We start from the raw sequence: 16197 nt of genomic DNA, 5'->3' as shown, positions 1-16197 counted from the left end.
TGCTGACTTTTATAATAACTCTCATTATTAAGATGAATTAAGAATTTCATTAGCTAGATTAAACACTTTGAATTATGAAACTGATTGATTGATTGTTTGATCAATCGATCAGGGTTGAACAGAGCAGATCAGTGCAGAGAGTGAGTTTCTCTCTCTGAGCACCAAAAGACACACAGCATGGCTCGGCAGCTCATCCCACCCCTTAGCGATTCTGTGCTTTGAGGTAAGCGCTGTGAAGCTTTAGCACTGTTGTGAATCCCCCAGACTTCAGTTATTCATCACCATATGTCTCCATGTTCTGCTGCAAATTCTGTCTGTCCAGCTACGGTTTGCTGTTACTGTGGTTCTATGACCTACCACAGTGCACATCTCTGGGCAGATGCATTAACTTTCTAGCATTTCCTTCCTGGAAGTATGCTTGTAATTCAGAAGCTCTCCACTCCCTATCTAATGCAGGCATATCTATTAATAGATTTATTTTTCCAAGGAGTGGAAATGATAGTGCCTGTTGGATGACACGTGACAGAGCTGCCCAGAGAAAGCTTAGCTTAGGCGATCGACCAAACGTTTTGTTACTCCGACCTCGTCAGCACCTACATCCATATCTCCCGAGCTCCGGAGTTCGGAAAGTGTTTGCCCCTGTTGGGGGCTTCCGAACGGCCTGCACGCAGTTCCTTTGTTTTTTAAGCGGGGCAGATTAATCAGAAGAACACAAACCGTTGACTTCTAATAAAAGATTACTTGCATATACAACCCCAGAGCAAATCAATAAACTATTTCTGCCTGGCAGTAATGATCGGTCCTGCATTCCTGCTGGATGTGCTCCACACTGAGGAAAAAGCAACAAACGACTCCATCAATATTTTCAGTTTTTGAATTAACACTGAGAACCTGCTTTTTGGATCACTTGGATGCAAGGATAGATATATGCACTGTATACATTACCCTGTCAAATGCTTATTGATATGACACCTGTTCAAGATGGAAACGATGTGATGAAGTGGTTGCTGAGATTCTAATATATTTTATATAGTTGAATCCGGCCAAGTGGTGCCAGGCGGAGGCTGAGGCTGGGTTTACAATCAGGAGGCACTGATCTCCAGGGAGCATTCCTCCAAGACTCTGTGCCTTCCCCCAGGCAGCTCACTCTGTGATGCTGCTGAAGCTCGGTGTCTACATCACTTCAGGGTTAGATACAGTCTCTCCTGACCTGGTAGGCAAATCAGCACAAACAGTCGTGTGTGTGGCTCTGTGTGAGCGATCAGCGTTTCTTAGAAAGTTTTAAAAGGCAATCCCACGCACATTTAATGACTAACGGCGATATCCAATACAGGGTCTCAGGGGATCAGGGGCCTATCTCAAAAAGCCCAAATCTTAGCTGCTCAATTTCTGCGTTATTTAGATTAACGTTGAAAAAGCACACGAGTCTATAAAATTGAAAATTCAATCCCTGGTTTGAGGTCATTCTTGTTGTTAAAATAAATTCGAATTTGTATTCTCTTCAGCATTTGTGCTTGAGGCTTTTTAGAGAGTTTTTGGGAGCTCCCTAGCTGGATTTGTTCATGTGAATACAAGCAGGAACCCGATTGAGCTGAAAGTTGTAGTACAATCAAAGCCAAATCTTCCTTTATCCTTGTCCTCTCTAATTCAGTACACAGTATTCCTAAGATAACAGGCAGCACTCTCTTTCAGGGGAGCACAGTTGACTTTGATGATCAACTCCCATTGGGACTCTCAGTTGCCCCAAAATCAGTAAAGTTGCTTATCTGAGCGTAGGTTGAATGCTATGGTCACAGGTTCGCGCCTGGGTTAGGTCACTAGCCGACTGTGACTGGGACTCCCAAGTGATGGCACACTATTGGCAGAATGCAATCAGGAGCTCTCTTGGCTCTCAGCAACACAGCGCCCCCTCTGGCTTCCCGGACACCTTCAGGTACACGGTGCTGGCCGTGAGAGACACACCCCTCCTCCAGTCCGCACTGACCCTCCAACACAGGGCAGCCCCCCCATGATGTGTTAAGAGACGCGATATGCACTGGTACCCTCTTTCAGGACCAGTCGAACGCAAATCTTGAGGCAAAGGTCCCAGGACATTCAGAAATCTTTCAAAAAGGTTCTTTCCAAGGACAGGTATTTGACCCTTAGATCCCTATGTGAGAGCCACTCATGAGCTCTCTCGTTGTGCAAGATGAGGAATTACAGAACCCAGGTGTCCTCTCACATGCTACACTTCCGACCTCTTGTTACAAACTCACATTTCCAGCAACTTCGGATCACCTGATTTCTGTTTCTCCTTCCCAGCGCTCACACCCGCCCTTTCTGCTGTGGCAGGTTTGCGGTCCTGTATTACAGAGAGCAGAAAAACTATATGTCTTCCCGGTATGATTTTCTCCTTGTCAGACACAATTTATCACCACGGCTCACCTGCGTGCAGTACCGAGCAGAAAACCCTGAAGGTATGAAGGCAATTATGCAGCAGTAAAAACAAGGAACAATAGAGGGTGATGCCACAAGTGAACATTGCAGTATAAATGCAGTATCAGGTTGTCCTCTAAGCATTTGTGTATTCTATGCTAAACTGCCAGCAAAACGTCTTGTCTAACAGCTGCTGGTATCACTCCTCGTTTCGCGCGTTGTCTGTGAGTTTGTACAAGCCCCAGGGCAGGAGCGCTCAGGAAGACTCCCGAACCCTGCGGCAACACAGTCGCTCCGAGATGGTTTACACGCCGTGACAGGCTCAGGATATACGGCGAGACATTAGGGCACAGTCAAATGGCAAAGAAATAAAAGCAATAAGGAGGAAAAGCTGACAATAAAAAGCTGTTTATTGTGGTGCCAGCGCAGGCCTCAGGCAGGGCTGAAGAGAGATGGACAGGTGTGCTTGAAATCAAAACCAAACTCTCCATAACTGACACTTACTCATAAGTCTTACTGGGGCTGATTGTTTTTCCTCCTGTCGGAAAACTGGCAGAATTGTCCATCAAATGTGTGAACATGGGCCAGAGCAGACTTCCCTATGGTTTTAGCACAGGCGACCGAGAGATTTGAGCATCCAGAGGCTGTAAAGAGTGGCCAGGGATTCACATCACTGACCCAGGACTCTGATAACTGCTTGCACGGAGTGTTGCGATTCGAGGAACAGATGGAGGATTCTGCCACAAAAAAAAAACAAAAACAAATCTGTAGTCAGGTTAGATCCTTGCGAATGTGACAGAGGGCTGAAGAGAGCATGTGTTTGGCATGAATCTCCTGTCAGCCCGACTGAAGGAATGAGCCACGGAGCTGCTGCAGGGGTGTAGATGAGCTGGCGGGGGGAGTGTGAGAGATATGCACAGAAGACAGGCCAGAAGATGAGATATTTATGTATCTTATATTTATATGTACTGTACATAAATGTATATATCAGGTGAGATATACATATATTAAGCTCTCATTTCCCTCTTCCCTTTGTGTAATATCAATGCCTGCATATTACCCATTGTCCCCCCCTCTAGAGAAAGAAAGAGGAAGCTAAACTGGGTTCCCTTTGATAATTCCCAGGTGTCCATTTAATGAAAAGTAGCTGGAGAGAATTTCAAACAAGAGGTTCATTTGCAGAAAAGGTCCTGGCCTTGCAAACATCCAGGGGCATGGAGCAATTTGGTGGAACAGGTACGTTGAAATATACCAGGACACATTTCTGGAACAGTAAAGTTTAAGCTGTATATTTAACCTCTGATACTCAGCCTCTCAGCAAAGCAGACTTGCTACTGAACCAAACCGATTAAGCAGCCAGCTGAATAATTCATGTGCTAGATACTGTAGCTCCTGCAGTGCAACGGATTTCTCCACTGCTCTGTACAGTAGGACTTGCAGTGGGGAGCGAATCTGTGAGGACAGTGCCATTTTGTCTAATTGTGCAGACGAAACCAAATTGCCGTAACAAAATAATATGGATACGTTTAACGTGCTGCGTGACGTTTTAAAATAGCAAAGCAAGGGGAACTCGTCAGCACTAATGCAAAATTACATAGGATCTGTTTTTGGACGCTCGATGTTGGGCCGCCAATGACAGAACAGCTTGATCAGCAGTATAGCTACAAGATTTCCACCTTTCACACTGGAAATGTCTGTGAATTTAGACATATCATAAACATTCACATTTCTGTGCTCCTCCTTTCTATCTGACTTCAAAACAGCACTCCAGGGAAAATCTCCAGCGTAAACAACAGTAATAAGTCATTTAAATCACGACTTCTCTGGCCACATAACTACTGTATGTCCTGTCCATGGGGTGAGAGGACTGAGTCACTCACAATGCCTGGCTGTATATGAGCGCTAATTGTTGTCCTATGATTAGTGTCACTCATTGCTCAGAGCTGGGCATCAGATGAGGTGTTACCCCATTATGTTAAAATGGTGGGGTGCTCATAATCATGCATTAAATACGGCACAACCCTGTTATATTGAGCTGGTGGGGTGCTTCCGACTAGGTGTCACCCCATTATATACACGTGGTGTGGTAATTGTTATGTGCTGGTATATTGTATTGCTTGTGCCCTTCCTACCTGCACCACTTTTATCTTAGTGACGCTGCACACACTGTTATTGGGTCTACTGCAAAGGAAGAGATGTAATTAAGGGAAAGAGAAACAGAAATAGATGCCAGTCCCGAAGCTACTCCCAGCCTCGTGCGCTTTGTGTTACTGCGTGTGCTGAGGTAGTATACAACAGTGATGTCTGCATAGTCAAGAGAGCAGGCAAACTCCACTGGCCGGGAAAACACTGCAGTCACGCAGGCTCTAGCACAAGATGGAAATCAGTCTCCCACCATGAAACCAAAAAGCAAATGTCTGTTTCGTTACTCCCCCTGTGCACATGAAACATGCCTCAAAATAAAGGAGCGCGCACACAATATTCACAAGATTCAGCACCTCCTGTAGACTCGTGCGCAAGAGCCGGCAGATCGCAGTGCAGAAGTTGTCTGGTTTCTAAACCCCATGCAGATGGACTAGATCTTAAGTCCTGGGTCAATAAGAGACTTGCAGGTCAGCAGGGCCTGAACTGTTCGATCAGCTGTCCAGCTGAAATATTGATTATCGCAGGGCCCAATCGTATGGTCCTGAGGAGGCGATTAACAGACAAGGGGCATGAATTGCTGCAAGGTGAGTGTAATGCACAGAGGCCAGAGGTCAGAGTTCAGCCTGACAGGCACAGACTACAGACAGCATGAGAGTGGACAGACCTGGGCTGGGCTTCGCTCTTCCTGTGCAGCAGCAATCCATTAGTGGGGTCAGCAGCCAGAGGCAGGCATGGGCAGAGCAGGCTGATTATCTCCAAGCATTGGGACATAAAATCAGCTACAGCCACCCCAGTAAGTCATCTGCCAAGTGGAGCGGTTTTCCTTTAAAGTCTGAGCTGTGCATCCTATAAATAAGCTCTCCCTTTTGTTTCAGCTCTAACGATTTTCTTTAACTCCCAGCTTTTAATCATCGGGTACTAAATGCTCCAGCCATCACGAGTTGTCTTCGTCTTCCGCAACGCCATGAAATTAGCAATTAGTACACAGTTTTTCCCTGCCATCAATAAGCCTGCTGCACACACAACAAAACTTACCCCCAACCAGAGAGCCACTCATTAGACACCTGTCTTCAAATCCCTTCTGGCACTTAACACTCCCATGCGAGAGTTTGTGAAACAGCAGTGATATTGCAGAAAAATGCATTATTTCTAAAGCTTATGAATTGCAAATACAATTATCTTTGTCTGTGATTGTAATGCAGGTTTTTTTTTGCCATAGTAAGTAAATTACAGCGTTAAGATCAATAAGAAGATTCCTGCTCCATCCGTGAGCTACCTGGTGCCCATCTGTGCTGCACTTGAAGAATTCCGCTGCAGCGCTCACACAATGGACCCACAATGCCCTAGTGTGAAGTCAGAAGGTGAGATGCAGAACGATCTCTTCTCCTGCAGAGAAAGCTACCCAGGAATGACACAAACAGTCAGAAGCTGCAGGCTGGGAGCTGCAATTTCCCTTTAAGAAAGAAAAAGCACAGTAAATAATGTCTGTTTCATTTTGTGAACCTGCAGTGAATACCTCTTTGCTGGCGTGTTAACCAGCAGGCTTGTTAGAAAACACCCAGTGGCAAGGGTACTGAGTCAGAGAAGCCTTTTCGGAGAGGCAGTAACGGACTGTCCTGTCCGGGGCTGGTGAGACTAACGAGAAATCTCTGCATCAAAATCTCTACGTGTGCCGCAGTCTTATTCTGACACCCAGACACACCTCCAGCCCAGGCTCAGTGACAGGCTGGGGGACAAGCCTCTGGATTTCTCCTGGAAAAAGGGGGATCTAAAAGGCGAGGAGCCTAGAAGACACTGCAGATGCCAAAGGATGTGCAGAATCCAGAGGAGTACAGAAGCGACACAGGAAGCAAGGGCCGCTCTCTGAGCTCTGTGGAACATTCTCATCTGAGTGCCCTCCCTTTGCTTAACACAGGAACCAGGGAACAGAACTGTACAAGAAGCCCCCACCATAATCCATTCCTCCCTTTCCAGTCTATGCATGAATTTTTAAATACTCGCAACTCCCATTCAGACTCTGTGGAAATCAGATGTAATTGCAATAACAAAAACTCGAATACAGATGGAAGCACTTCCCACCTAATCAAAGAAAGATCTTTCCAGGCTGTGTCGTCAAATCCCCGCCTGACTGTTCTTCCAGTGTCGCCAGCTTCTTGTGTCTGTGCTCAAGGCTTGAATAACTGACCGGACCTGACTGGCCGACGCCCCACCTGTGACAAATTTAAAGACCTCAAGCAAACGCCCCCGAAGCCTTTTCTGTTCCAGAGCTCCAGATGCACCAATCACTTAGCTTGTCCACATAAATCTCAGCAATTACCCTTGACACCAGACTGGTCGCCCTTCCCTGGCATCACTCCAACAGCTGCTCCATCCTCTATTTTTAATATTTATGGCGACCAAAGCAGACGGTGTTCTGAGTCAGGTCTCAACAGAGTATTATACCGTCATCCATCACACTGTGTGCTCAATCACAAAGCTTGGCTCTACCCGGTGATCTTACTTCCAAGCTCCATTGTATTCCATTCTATTATGTAATGTTGTGTGAAAATGCTGTAATTTGTAATCAGTGCCAGTTTCCACCTCTATTTTTAAAACAGCACTTTCTTTATAAAAGCCACACAGCTTGTACAATTAAGAAATGTCAACTGAAAATCAAATGGGCTCATCTTTAGGCATTTCGTACCTGCACTGGAATAAAGAATGTCTTCAAAGAGTCTTCTGCTGTTTTTTCAGACTGCTAGCTCATTAGTGTCAGTGCCCACTGGAGGAATGATGCTTAGACCGCTGTGCCAGTGTCTGGGTCCAGTGCGCTATGGGACACACCCAGTGCACTATGGGACAAGGACTCCCTGGCCCGTGCAGTCTTGGTAGCACCTGGTCAGGAGCTTCACTCATCATTGGTCACGCTGTACCTCCTGGGAGATGGTACCAGCAGTAACTGGTCTACCAGACTCACCCTGCAGACAAAATGAAAACCCTTCACCAGACACGCAGACCACGTACTGTATCTCAGCAGTCCCTCACAGCCAGAGGTGTTAACATTGTATTCCAACCTGCTGAATTGAGCCGTCCCCTGAAAATGCTCTTGTTCAAAAAGCATTTACCTCAGGTCCAATGCATCACAACTGACCAAGCTGAGAGAAACAGACTGTGTTTGTGTGAGCAATGTGTTCGTTTTGTGCTTTGTGCTGTATTGCAGGAGCCTGATCTCCATGTCAAGACAACTTTGGTTTGTGTTGGAATTTTAAGCCCCTCTACTTCTCATCCAGTAAAGAGGGTGGTGTCACGCCCTCTACAGCTATTGCTGCGCAGATGTTCCAGTCTGTCTGTGCAGATGTGAGAGAGTGAACGGGAGGTCAGGTTTGCCTGTGGCAGCAGCTCGGACCCCACCCCCGCCGCATGCAGAGGGCAGCGCAGAGACACTGAGAACAGACGGGCTCGATGTTTGAAACACCTGCTGGCAAAGCTTGAGCCCTGTATGCCCAGAGAGGTGGGCCGAACTGCGACCTAGTGCCTTTTCTCTGGATGTAGAGGATCACAGATTTTTGGAAAAAATTATTGATCATGATGATGAATAAACTAAGGTTTGTTTTTTTTTTTGTTCTTTATAAGGACCGTTAACACTTTTTATTGATTGGTTGATTTTTTAAATCTTCAATACGCAGAGCCTGAGGGTACTCCTGCACTTACCAGCTCTTTGTGAAAGTGGTCTCTGCTGAGGGTATATTTAGACTTCGCTGACATGCTGATCGGAGCGCTGGACCCCTCTTCCTGCCGGAGTCCGCTGTCGATAACTGGAGCTTCTCTCCACCGAGAAACCGAATTAGGATTGAGCCCCTGCAGAAGAGCACGTCTCAGGATGTGCTGGTTCAGGCAGATGAATTAGGGTTTTGATATTAATCAGGTTAGGATCCCGAATTACGGGATGTTAGGTTAGGTTTCTCACTGCTGTTTGCACATTAGTGTTAACCCCTTCAGAGACCGCTGTCTAGCTTTGGCAGGAGGGATCATTTTAACTCCCAAGGAGGCTGGAGCCTGAGCGATAGCACCTGTGCTTGATATCATTGTTTCCCGGGCCTCTTGTCGCTTGCTATCCCAATTCCATCTGTAACGAACAGTTCTTTCCGGACCCTATGCGGACGACACAGTCCGAAGAAGTGGGGAAACACTGGGGAAACGTCATGCAGGAATACGGGGCTGAAGACAGGGGGGCGTGTCCAAGGTGCGCTGGTGCACGGGGGAGGTGTGGCCGAGGCGAACAATCCAAAAGAGTAGTCCTTAGAGAATACACAACAAGGGTGAGTCCAAAACCAGGAGATCCATCAAAACACGGAATTAAAACACGAAGGCCGGGTCGGAACCGGCGGACAGGGAACAGGAACGGGAACCGAGATTAAAACCTTAACGGGACCAGGTGCTTCCAGGTCCCGGACTCGCACGATACGGAAATCAGATGCAGAGCCCGGATGAGCGTCAGCGCCTGGCTTTTAAGGTGGGCTGGGAATAGGAAACAGGTGCACAGAATAAAGTCTCAAGTGAAAGGGCTGGAGCACCCTTAAGGAGGGGGGACTATAATCGTGACACCATCCTGATCTGAGATGGTGCTCAGCATCCAAAGGAAACGTGAAGTTCTTATCTCCGGTCCTGTGTTTGTGGTTCAGACTTTGTCGTCCAAAGACGATCACCTGATTGAGCCCGGACCAGGAGACGTGCTCCCCAGGACACATAGGACATTTATCCGCAAGCGTGTCAGAGGCATAAAGCAACAGGCACTTCTGTGGGTGTTTGAGCTACAGTGAACTCTGTAGAATGCACGGGGACCCTTCCTGAAGCAGCTCTATGGGCACCTGGATCAATCTGTTCACTTTTTGTTAAAGAAACGAGTAGTGAAACTCAGAGCCTGTGGTCTGAAGCTCATTAAGAAACACCCCCGCTCCCTCCAAAGCGCAGACTAATTACTACTTGCTCTCACAGTGCATCGTCTTGACATGAAGACCTGCAAGGCTCAGAATGGAGATGGTTCGCCGCAGTCGTTAGTATTTAGCCATTAGTGGACGCGAGTCTAACGGTAGTCATTAACCTCACCCTGAGCAGACTCAGCTGTTTCCTCCAGTCCAGTGCCTCCTGGCTGTTCGAGGAGCTATCTATTCTGCTGCTGAGCTCTGTAACCATCAGCACTGCCTCCAGCGCCAAGCCAGGAAAACTCCCTACACCCACCTTTCCCACCTGGATGATCACCACCCAGGTGGGGCTACACACTGGTGGTGGCAGAGGGGATTAGTTGGAACTGTAGGTGCAGAGTCCAGAAAGGCTCTGTATTATTATTATTATTATTATTATTATTATTATTATTACCTTTCAGGAGGGAGGGATCTCCATACAAACCAGCAACTGGTCTCTCACTGGTAAGGAAGACAAAGGTTTGAGCTCCTGCTAGCATTCCCTGACATGGTTCTTCGGAGATGGATGGCTTAGAAGAGATCAAGTCCAGTAACTTGAATGAAATATCCACCATGGGAGTACGACTCAGTCTAATTTGAAATAACAGATGGTCTTCTTTCTGTTTAAGAGCCGCTCAATCTGTTGAGACAACACCATCAATAGCTGCTGCTGTGTGGTTACTGCAGGAAATCAAAGGCTCCCCTTCAGATAGATTTATCTGACGAGTGGAACATGTCACTATGGTCCCCCAGCAGCACTACAGAGGGAAATGTCTTCTTTTTCAAAGCTCTGGTATATCAAACAGCAGCTGGTGGAAGATTACAAACGAGAGGAGGCTGTGCAGTCCACTCTGGAGGACAACTGAAACTCCTTACCTTAATCTGAGTAAATCTGCATCATTAGATAATAATGTTATATTGACATTTGCTTTGCTATTGACTGAGGAAGTGTGTTTGTTCTCCAGTTCTGCTAGGATTCAAATCCTGATGGTCTTTGACTGAAGCTCCCCGAACAGAAGTGTCCCATTTATTTTCAAAAAAGAGGTTTTTTGTCATTTAGCATCGCCAGCCAGAAAGTGGCAATCGACAGCTGGGAATCAGCTCAGACCATCGCTCTTACACTCCTGCCATCATGGTGGGATACAGAGCAAGCAAGGTTCCTCCAGGTGAACCATGGGCTTCATCGCACTGCCCGCAGCAGGGCTAGCACCGAATGAAGGATTAATACAGTTCTCACTGACAGCACTGCGACCTGGGGCATCTCCCACAGGGGGCGCTGTTGGCTGTTGGCAATGGCAGTCACAGCCCAGGCTCCAATCAATGATATCCGGACCGCAGAGCCCATCGTGCACTGTCCAGATGAGAGCCCCCCAGGAAACACAACACCATGCTTTTCTGACACATGCAATGGGACACACACACAGTGTCATGAGCCAGCATCAAGACCGTGCTGCCTGGGAAAATGGCTCTGACTCCTTTTTGTTTTGGTAATAAGTACAGCCAATAGGGCCAGCAACAATAAATGACTTATCTGTGGGCGTAGTAGAAAGATCGATCTTTAAGCAAATTTTGAAAGTGCCGAGAGCTGCAGAGCCAATGATGGATTTGAGCACTGAAAACCAAAAATCTATGTTGCATGTGTGTGCAGCCTGGTCTTCAGAGCAGTAGGAAGGTCTGAGTCAGAAGGCCTAAGATTAAAGACCCAAATTACACTCATGCAATAGATCTGTGAGATACCTGGACTGTTCGATGACTTAAAAGCTGAGGAGGACTGTAAAGCCCATGCTGAATTTGATATTTAAGCAGAATTTGTAGCTGTCACATCAGATCTTGAACTGAGTGCAAAGTCATATGTGATTCTGCATGTGTGTTACACCACAAAAAAAGCTGCAATTGTTTGTTTTCCCCAAAACGACCTGAGTTGAACTGTGCAAATTCTTCAAGGTTACCCGGCGTCTGTTGGGCACAGGAAAGCACAGAACAGCGAGCTGTCTTTGACCAGACGTTCAGCTGAAGTGTAGCAAACAATCACAGGAATATAGTGCAGCAGAGGTCACATCACCTAGCACAAAACCAAGTTCATACAAACCGCCACCGCTGACGCAGACACCCCAACACAAACAACACGTCTTGCTGCGTCTTGTGCCTGGTGCCAGACTGCGGTCTGCATGAACACAGTCGGAGAAGCTGGCTAAACAGGTGCTCAACTGGACTTTTTTGGGAGTGACAGCAGTGTGATCCTTTCAACAGGGCAGGACTGCTTCGACTCCAGCGTCTCGAGGTTGAAACAACCAAAAGGAGCAACTGACAGCGGGGAAGGAGGAAGGAGGGGGAGTGAGAGAGAGAGACTCTGCAGAGAGAGCAGGGCCTGTCGGAGGAGCAGCAGGGACATCGGATAAACGTGGAACATCACCCATCAATTATTCATCGAGGAGGATTACAATAAAAGCCCCCGCAAACAAGTTTCTCGGATCAAACTAATGGTCCCGAGAGCAGGCCTGAAGCGTGTGAAGTGCTCCTTTGGGACGGCCGGACTCCCTCACCTGGAGGAGCGGGTGATTGGGGGGGTCAGCGGGCTGCGCACCTGTGACAGAGCCCCTGGGTCTCTCTGTCACCGGCTGTGTCCCACACCCCCGCCCGCCCCTCCTCCACTCCCTGCCGGCCTGCTCACGAGAGGAGCTGGCATGTAAGGCACTATACAGGACCACGATTACTAGACGTATTATTTATTTGGGGTTTTACTATTTATTTGATAGTTTCAGCGCTGTTGTCACGCGTGGGCGGGTCTCGGGTTTATTCCAGCTCTTTAAAGACAGTAGGGAGGCCTTTTCGAGAAACTGCAGCGGATCGCCTGTAGGCACGCCGCGACCCCGGTCAGCTCCAGCCTCGAGTCCTTCGTGGAGCTTCTCCCCCGCCTGAAGCCCCCGTGGAGATGATCTAGAAATTCGGGGTCGTGCTGCACTCAGAAGGCAGCACCGCTGTGCGGACACATTGACGAACGTGAGCGAGTGACTCCTGGACCAGCCCACAGAACTGGACTTTGCAGTCCAGCTTTAAGAAGGCAGTCGAATCTCATGAGCCGTCCCTGTCCGGACGGGAAGTATCGGTCTTGGGCACCTACGCACAGATACCTTTTAGTCTATTCTGTCAGATCGTTGAAATCCATGTTTCAGGGGTGTAAAGGAAAAGATTCTCTTACTGCAGCATGATAAAGCAGAGAGAAGGAAACTTCTGCAATTTATTTTACGACTATGTTAGGAAAAGGAAATACAAGAGGAGCGACATTTTGATGGCACGCTGAAATGTCATATCGGGCGTCGACCTCTCTTGACACGGTCCTCAAGCACGCTAGCTGATGAAATACAGCTTCTGACGAAGGGCTCTGAAGTAGCCTCAGGCCTGAACGCCGCCGTCACAGGCGCAGGTGAAGGCGCGCGGCCTCTCCGCTCCACTGTCGTGCACAGGATCTCACACACGCGCGCTCGTGCTCGTGCTCCGTGGAGGTGCAGCGCAGCTCCTGCACTGCCGCGCGGGCTGGTCCCGTGAAAATAATTCTGTCACATTCCACCGCTTAAGGTCTCCCAGTAGAGACGTGAAAAGCGGGGATCTCACAAAACCCTTACGTGCTGCAGTGAACGCGAGAAGTCCCCTGCATCTCTCCCTCGGTTACCTCAAGACCGTCACATAAACATAACCTCCGTCGAAAAACGTTTTAAAATCGATCCGCTGTGGTTTCTTTCCAGCACTCCCGCAGGGGGGGGGGGGGTGCGATCCCGCATTTCCGAGCTTTTCCGCACTGCGAGTTCGCAGTAAAGCGAACAAAGAGCCTCGAAACTCGGCAAAGCCCATTTTATTTCTGGTTTCCATCGGGCGCTCCTTCTCCTTCTCATTATTTTGGCATCTCGGCCACTCCACGGTGCCACGCAGGGAAAGGTAGCGGGGCTGGAACGGCGTGGCCGAGCGTGGCGAGTCCGGCGGAGGGGCAGGCGGTCAAGTCCCTCGCCTCTCGTGTCCCCGAAGGGCCGCGATCGGCAGCGGCCTTAAAAGGTCCGGCATCTTCCCCTTATCCCCCCCCCGAGAGGAGTTCAGTTCGGGATGGGTCTTGGCATCCGGAGAGAGCTGCTCCCCGGGAGGGGAAGCGAGTCGATTGACGCCGCCGCTGCGGGCCCTGAGCGCCTCCCTCGAAGCCGAGTGTTCAGATATGGCGACAGCAGCTCTCGCGAAAGAAACACAAGGGTTGGGAGTGTCGGCGGACACGTCTGGAGGGCATTGGCGCTCTGTAAATTCCGAACTTCCTGGAGAAGCCGGGGGACCTCCAGTCCGGAGTCTGGAGTCGTCTTTGCCGAGCCGGTCCGGGTCCGAGAACCAGAGAACCAGAGAACTCGGCCGCTGACAAGATTGTCAACCTGAACGTTACCCACAGATTTCAAGCTCCCACCCCCCACGGCTGAAATTAACACACACACACACACACACAAAAGTAAGCTTCCCTCAAGTACTCTGACAGTTCAACTTCAGAACATGACCGGCAGCTGTTTCAGAGTCTCGGAGGGCTGCGGTTTAAATCGGTCCTAGCCGTTCTCGCCGGGAAAGGAAGAGCCGATCAATTCCGAGGATCGCAGATGCAGGGACTGGTCATTCTCCAGATCCCTGACGCCTTACCGCTCCCATCCTTGGAACCGAGGGTGGGTTTAAGCGCCGCGGGTTCTTGCATCAACGTCAGCTGAAGCCTTCTGGGCTCCGGCGCCCACCCGAGCCTCACAATAAACTAACAGGGCGGAAAAAGGGCGGCCGTTATGCCCGAGCCCTGAGAGGTATCGGGCGGAAATGCAATGGAGGCTACAGTAAGAGACAGAGAGAGAGGCGAGAACAGTTCATTGCAAAGGCCTCAGCACACGGAGAGGAGAGGAGAGGAGAGGAGAGACACGCCACCCCACGCGGCTCCTGGTTCGGCACACGCAGCCCTAGCGCGCCGCCTCTGCCGGAAACACCCCCCCGCTACCGGTGAAGAGAGGCTGATACAGTCCCATTAAATTTAATTTGACTCTGAAAAGCCGCTCGCCGTTCTGGCTGTTGCAATTAAACACGCCCCAGTAGACACGCGGCGACACCGACATGACCAGCCGCTCAAGTGCTTTTTTACAGCGAGGGCTTCCTCCAGCTGCCCGGGGGGGGGGTATTCATTTTACCGCCGGATCGCTGCTGAACCCTGCGGGCGCAGTGCGGGGAGATCATCATAACAAACTGCGGCACGGCAACCTGGACAAGTCCTGGAAGATCTAAGAAGAGGATTCAATGCCACTTGCAAAGTCGTGTGTCGAAGGAAGACAAGAGCGGTGCAGCCAGACCTACCGAGGGCTGAAGCAGCTGTCGGTGTTTTTTCTGTCCACAACGCTGTGCATGCTGGGAGAAGACGTGTCACGTCACATGTATAGTATGTGTCAGAAAAATGGGCTGCAGGCATTGAACTGGTGGGGCGAGGAGGTTAGGGCTGCCAACCAAACCTAACCTGCGTGCCGTGAGTGCATACAAACTCCGCACAGAAGGTTCCTGCAGATATGCGAGGGTTGTGTGCTGCTTTAGTCACCCCTGTGCAGCCTTAGTCAGCAGTCAACAGCAATCCTACAGCAATCCTATCCTATAAAATACACACAGAACGGGTTTCTTTCTCTGATGTTGCTGTAGAATTCAGAGACATCAACTAAACTACCCAGTGTGCCCTTTGAAGCTGGGAGGGTACCCACGTGAACAGAGGAGAATACGCAGACCCCACACAGAAGGAGCCTCAGTCTGCACTCAAACCCAGGACCCAAAAGCTGTGATGCAGCAGTGCTGACTTCCACACCGCCGGCTGCTGCCTTACCTCAGGTGTTCCGCTGTCTTATAATAACGCGCTGTAGATGATTGGGAATCGAAGTTCCGCAGTATTCTGTGATGGAAGACTAGCCATGCTCGAAAAAAACCAATTTAAACAAACAGTCTGGAGCAGTCTGAGGTCCTGACATGTTTGAGGTAATTAATGCTGTCATAAAAGACTTACACGTGGCAGTTGAATTAGGAAGGTGTATTCACAGGCTCAGTGCAGTTACCAACCAAAGCGTGTAAACGGCATTCAAATGAGCTCATTTATTCAGCCCCAGGAACATGTGCTGTTCAGGGCACCGAATACAGCTGTAGCAGCAAACAGGATCATTTGGTGTGCAGTAATTTACTCACAGAGGAGTAATGTTAAACATCCTTGCAAATAACCAACGCCACGCTCCACTACATAGACACAATGGTAGCCCAGCAGTTTTTTTTATATTCCAAGTTTTACAATTTAATGCCTGTCTGGTTCAGGGGCTTTAAATCTTTTTAAGATCCCTATTTTCATCTCTTCTTCAGCTGCACAGCCAGCCCTCCAGCTGCAATTAAAATCTGCTAAACAGGACGGGAAGTGTTTGAATTGGAAACGTGCTCGTGTGGAGCGCGTGAGCTCTTCGGAATGCCTTGTGGAGCAGCACTGCAGCGAGAGTCATTGGCCACAGCTTTCATTGTGTATTAGGCTCAGAAAACATCTGAGCTTGTGTGTGTGTGTTTTGTTGTGTACGTCTGTGGCTTAGTCGATCATTCTAGCCAAGAGCCTTTGAAGTTGAGCTCGGGAAATACGTCTTTTCTTTCACTTAATCCTGTAAAGGGAAAGACAGCAAGTGTGGGC

At 48.9% G+C, this 16197-nt stretch overlaps 1 long non-coding RNA gene across 2 annotated transcripts; it reads right to left on the bottom strand.

The window, feature by feature from the left end:
* Positions 1 to 2807: 2807 nt before the first annotated feature.
* On the bottom strand, positions 2808 to 14900 carry LOC148674017 (uncharacterized). 2 transcript variants are annotated; one of them, XR_015933741.1, is made up of 3 exons: positions 8251 to 14883; positions 7244 to 7517; positions 2808 to 3152 (listed from the first exon to the last, which is right to left on the bottom strand). It is a non-coding gene; the product is annotated as an uncharacterized LOC148674017 (long non-coding RNA). The 2 variants fall into 2 exon arrangements; XR_015933737.1 differs by lacking the exon at positions 7244 to 7517 and having other exon boundaries at positions 14807 to 14900.
* Between the last annotated feature and the right edge of the window lie 1297 nt (positions 14901 to 16197).

Source organism: Lepisosteus platostomus, chromosome 3 (genome assembly GCF_059453375.1).
Source record: "Lepisosteus platostomus isolate fLepPlt1 chromosome 3, fLepPlt1.hap1, whole genome shotgun sequence".
Taxonomy (NCBI): Eukaryota; Metazoa; Chordata; class Actinopteri; order Semionotiformes; family Lepisosteidae; genus Lepisosteus; species Lepisosteus platostomus.
This window is presented reverse-complemented; position numbering and strand designations above follow the sequence as displayed.